The sequence below is a fragment of the Hibiscus syriacus genome, unplaced genomic scaffold (genome assembly GCF_006381635.1).
Source record: "Hibiscus syriacus cultivar Baekdansim isolate YM2019G1 unplaced genomic scaffold, ASM638163v2 tig00111331_pilon, whole genome shotgun sequence".
Classification (NCBI taxonomy): Eukaryota; Viridiplantae; Streptophyta; class Magnoliopsida; order Malvales; family Malvaceae; genus Hibiscus; species Hibiscus syriacus.
Genome location: NW_024063060.1, coordinates 1,034,253 through 1,040,252, shown reverse-complemented (window position 1 = coordinate 1,040,252; position 6,000 = coordinate 1,034,253).

Here is a 6,000-nt window from a genome sequence, read left to right as displayed (position 1 = left end):
TATAACGAAAATTTTCATATTTTTGAGCTAAACATAAAGATTAGTTCTGAATATTACTCTGTATTAATATTAAAAACTATAGGAAGATCTTCAGTGGTCCAATTGGTGAGTGTTTCTCCAGGAAGACATGGTCGAATCCTATCCAAGTATTTGCCAGTTTTGTTGTCATTCATGATCATGTTGATAAATAATCCATTCATAGCTTCTTCAACTATGTCTTGATCTTTCGTCAACTTCTCTTCTTTAAAGGCTTCAACAAGCTGTTGTTCTACATTAATTGTTCCCCCTGATCTGAATGTTGTCTTCAAATGTGGGAAAGACATGTATTTCCAAAGGATTTCTCCCCCTTTCAATTTTGCCTTTCTGTCTTCACATCTTCTTTTCATCTCTTTGTTCTTTTGCTGAAGATTGGGCTTAAACCCTAGCCCAAAACGGTCTTTTTTCATCTTTATACTGATAGGAACTGAAATCCCTTGAAGACTCTTTCCTAGACCTTTCCCAGCTTTAGCTCCGATGCCTAAAGTTTGTTGGACCGTCATCTTGGTGCAATCAGACAATCTGGGATATGGAATTTTGCTTCCTTCTGCAATAAAGGTTGCATTTACAAATTCAAGATCTTGAAAAGAGCATTCAAGAGCATCATCATTGGTGTCGATATATGGAACATCGCTTGTTACAGACGCAATGATTTCTTCTTCAGCACCGACGCATATTAGTTGTCTATCAACAACAAATTTCAATTTCTGATGTAATGAAGAAGGAACGGCTCCTGCTGAATGAATCCATGGCCTCCCTAATAGACAATTATATGTGGGGTGGATGTCCATCACCACAAAGTCAATATTGTACACGACTGGGCCGATTAACAACGGTATTTCCATTTTCCCAAGCACTTCTTTTTGAGTACCATCAAATGCTCGTACCACATTCTGATAACTCTTCATGTGTGATTGATCCAGAGGCATTCTTTGAAGTGTAACTAGAGGCATCAAGTTGAGAGCGGATCCATTGTCAATCAATACTCCTGGCAACACATGACCATGACAATGTGTCGTGATGTTCAAAGCTTTTACTGACCCCATTCCGCCTTCCGGTATTTCATCATCTGTGAACGTTATGTAATTGTCAGCGGCTATATGTCCCACAATTCTGTCAAGTTTATTAAGGGATATATCTTCGGGGATAAATGTTTGATTGAGGATTTTCATCAAAGCATTTCTATGCGCTTCTGAATTCATCAATAGATCAAGAATAGAAATTCTCGCTTGTTGTTTGTGTAGTTGTTCAACCACACTATACTCACTATGTTTCAAAAATTTCAAAAATTCTTGAGCTTGTTTTTCTGTCACAGGCTCATTAAATGCTGGAAGGGATTCATCCTCAAATACCTTCTGAGGTATTGCCATGGCTTTTCCTTTTGCTTTCACTTGTTCTGAAGCATTGGATGTTTCGGGAGAGTAACATCTCCCACTTCTTGTAAAGAAACCGACCTCGCTCACTGCTTCAGACGTCGATGTTGTACTCAGGCTTTGTATTTTCTCTTCTGTTTTTTCTAAAGAAACAGGTCCTCCTACCATTGAAACATTGGTAGTATAATTCCAAGGTACCCTGCGGGTATCTTTGTATGGAAATGGTAGAGGAGTGGTAATAACTACTTTCGACTTTATTGGTGCAGGAATCGCCGTAGATAATTTCACATTAATGATCACAGGATCATTTATTCTTTGACTTGGTTTAGAATCCTCTGATGAGAAAACATCATCTTCTTTTTCCTTGGTTCTTCTTCAAAGAATTCTATTTCTCTGTTGTTCATCAATTTTTGCACCAAATCCCTAAACTCAGGACATAGTTGAATTTTATGCCCTTTCTCCTGATGATATTCACAATAATTCTTGCCTTCATTCTGCTTTGGCTTGAATTGTTGTGGAATTATACCGGCTAAAGAGAGTTGTTGGAATACCCAAACAAACGGAGATTTAATTTCAGAAATGTCAGTTTTTGCTTTCTTTCTGTTCTCTTCCTGAATTGCATTCACGTTTTTATCTCCATGATTTGGCAATGGATGATTTGATGCAGATGGTGTATTGAATTCCAACTTCCCAGTGTTGATCAAATTTTGAACCACCCTTTTGAATGCTAAACAGTTTTCAATAGAATGACCTGTAATTCCTTCATGGTAAACACAATGTGCCTTTGTATCATACCAAGGAGGGAATGGTGGTTGCATGGGAACCAAGGGATAAGGCCGTATAACATCTGCTTTTAACAGCGAATCATAGATCTCTGCATACGGTACTGGTAAAGGTGTAAAAGACAACCTTTCATTTTCCTTTCGAGATCCTCTGGACTCTGCTCGATTAGTGTTTGTTTCCTCTTTCTTAACCCTTGGCTGGGTTATTGTAACACTTTTCGATGAATCTTTGCTGTAAGAATTGGCATTGTTGACTTCATTCTCCTTTTTCCGGTACGTAGGTCTTTTGGAACTAGACCCATCATTTGATTCAATCTTGCCGCTTTTCAAGACATTTTCAATTAATTCTCCAGAAATGACCAAATCTGCAAAATTTTTGGTTGCATTCCCCATTAGATGGTTTAGATAAGGAGCCTTTAATGTATGGACAAACATTACTGTGGCCTCTTTTTCTGACAAAGGTGGTTGAACTTGGGCCGCAGTGTCACGCCATCTCTGGGCATACTGTCTGAATGTTTCATTATTCTTTTTCTCCAAGTTTTGGAGAGTCCATCTATCAGGGACCATGTCTGTCACATGGCGGTACTGCTCTAAAAATGCTTTAGCCAAATCTGTCCAAGATCTAATGTTGGCTTTGGTCAATTGAGTATACCATTTTAAAGCCGGTCCTGTCAAACTATCCTGAAAGCAGTGAATTAACAATTTCTCATCCTTCACATATCCTGCCATTCTTCGACAAAACATAGTAATGTGGGATGAAGGGCATGTAGTACCATCAAATTTATCAAATTCAGGAGCTTTGAACTTGATGGGGAGGATTAGGTCTGGAACTAAACTCAATTCACTAGCATCAAACCCATAGAATGATTCAGTTATTTCCACAGATTTCATTCGTTCTTCTAAGCTCTTGATCTGTCTGGTCAGTTCTTCATTTACTTTTTGTTTCTCATTCAGCTCATTCAAATCTGGGATCAAATGCTCAGTATTCATATCTCCTATTTTCACATCTGATATAAGCGGATTTTTGCTTGAAGATGCAGGATTCACTTGTTGATCTTCATGTGGTTTGGCCTCTTGTAATGCAGATGTACGAGCATTGATTTGTATAGGTATAGTACCAGAGTGATAAATTGGTTCTGGTGGAAAACCTAGAGGATATATGGGTTCTTGGTCGAAAGATACAGGATTTTCATGCATTTTTCCACTGATAGCCTGCCTTTTAAACATGTCCTCTATCTTCTTCATCATACTGTCTTGTGAATTTGCAATACTGGCTTCAATTTTTTCCAGCTTCATTCTCATTTCTTCTTGTTCTTTATGATGTTGTTCCTCAATACGCTGTATTTTATCCTCCATAATTCTCTTAGTAGCTTGTCTAGTACCGTAGTGATGTTGTATTTCTCTTTTGGCCAGAATAACTGCGATTGAAAAATCTTTTAATATTATATTTTCTCAAATTTTAATTAATGAATTTTATCTTAATAATAAAAAATTATAAAATTATTCATAGAGAAAATTATGAAATGAATGATGAATGTATGCAAAATGTATGTATGCAAAAAGGTATTGATCCCAAAAAGTTAACTGTCATAGAACAACTTTCATCGGCATACAAAAGTTTCTTTATAATAGTTCAGAACTACAGATAAGGCGTAGCTTTCCTATTAAGCTCTATAATTTCTTTCATTAACCATGACACCTTCTTTCCGCACTTAGAAACTGGATCAACGTGATGCTCAATTATTTTGGCTTCAACAGCTAGTTCCCCAACATATCTAGCAACTTCACTCATTTGAACCATGGCCTCGAACACCATATTACTTCTTTCTTCACTTCTTTCAACATAGAACTCAGTTGACTTTTGCCATTGTTCATTTGTTCCTTCAAGAGTTTGCTCTAACTCAGTGATTCTGACTTGACAATTGTGCAGAATTTTTTCAAGATCTCTAATGCGTCTTCGTAGTGAAGTATTTTCTTCATTACTTTCTTTGAGATCATTAGGCCCTAGACGAACCTTTTCTTGAAACAACGATTCCTCAAGTTGCAAAATGTAAGCATTAAACTCTGAGTTTTTTATTTCTAGACTGATCCAGATCTTCTTCAAGTTTTGTTCGTGCTTCTTGCGTTCTTTGATTAAGCTTCTGGATTTGAACATCTTTGTTTCTGCATCTTTGCATCCAATTTCTAGCCACTTCCTGCTCTACCTCAAGTCTGGTGTTGAAATTTTTTCTTTCCAGCTCCCATTTTTCTTTTTCAACATTGGATTCTTCCATCTTTTGGCCTCTGACTTCAAGTTCAGCAATCAACTGATTCATTTCAGATTCAAATCCCTTGAACATGATATTTTTCTCACCTTCAAATTTATTAAAGATGTCATTCTTCATTTCTTCTACATCTTTGACTCGATCTCTTTCTCTTTGCATTTCATTCATGATCTCGCGATGCTCAGCCTTGTGTTTTATAATTCGCTCTCTTCTGTCGACCTCAAAATCTTCCATTTTTTGCTTTCCTTTCTCAAGGCTTTTGAGTAGACGGCTATTCTTTCCTTTCAGATCTTCAACTCGTCTTTTCTCGATATTCAATTCTCTGGTCATCTGTACCGTTGATTGGCTGGGTCCTGATGCTTTTCGGGATTTATATAACTCCTGGTAATTTTTCTGTAAGGCTCTGTACTCATCCTCACCTTTTTCTTTATCTTTTCTCAACATTGCACATTGTGATGAATGAAAGTCAATGTCAACCCCCAACATAGCTTTATCTTGTCTCATTTGCTCTAACTCTTTCGACCAGCCTTCTCTTTCTGCTTCAAACTCAGCTCTCAAGATTTCAATCTCTGATGGAACCACCTTAATGCGATCTTCCATAGAAATATCCTCATTTTGATCTGGTAGAGGAATATTTTCGTTTTTTCTGACAGATCTCCAATCTTCATAATCAGGAGTTAACATTTCTTTTGCTGCTTTAGCTCGGATACAAAAAGTTGTTTTCCAAGCTGTAACGGCTTCCATGATATTTCTTTTATAATTTTTGCTGTGGAATGCGAACTCAGATGACTGTAATCCAGCAGTGACAGGTACAAATTGACGACCTTCATACTGTCTTATAACCAGAAGTGGTGCATATCCAATCCCTCCCCATAATCCGAGCAGCATTATCCAGTTGTAATCACCACACCTGTAAAAGAATTCCCTTTGTATTTGCCACGGGGCTCGCCAAACAACATCATTGCTTTGCAGATTTCGAAAGGCATTAATCCACATATCTTTCTTAATTTCTTTAGGCCATTCCTGCTCCAGAAATTCTTTTAATGGTGAATAATCCTTATTAAAGCGTCGGTATGAAACCTTTTCTGTCCTCCAGAAATGACTACGGATCCAAACATATAACAACTGGGTACACCCTGAGAATCGTCCACCTCCTAGCCTTCTACAAGCATTTAACGATCTGAAGGTCTCTGCTAGGATTGCAGAAACAGGATTAATCTTTTTCGGTAGCTGTTCAAACAAATCTACCACTGCAGCTTCAACATATCCCAATACTTTTGGAAAAATGACCATACCATATATACCCAGAGCAAATAAATCGAATCGTACTTTATAATCTGGATGGCTCTGAATAATTTCTCTAATGTTGGTCCAAGCAATGCCTTCGCTTTCGCCTTTTTGTTTTGTATGGGATACCACCCATTCTTCTCGTACCCCAGCAATCTTTGCTAATTTAACTCGAAAGGGTTGAGTTTTAATTGACTTTGAATAGATTCGATTCTCCAAAACCCCATCTATATGTAGCAAAGTTGTGTATTCTTCAAT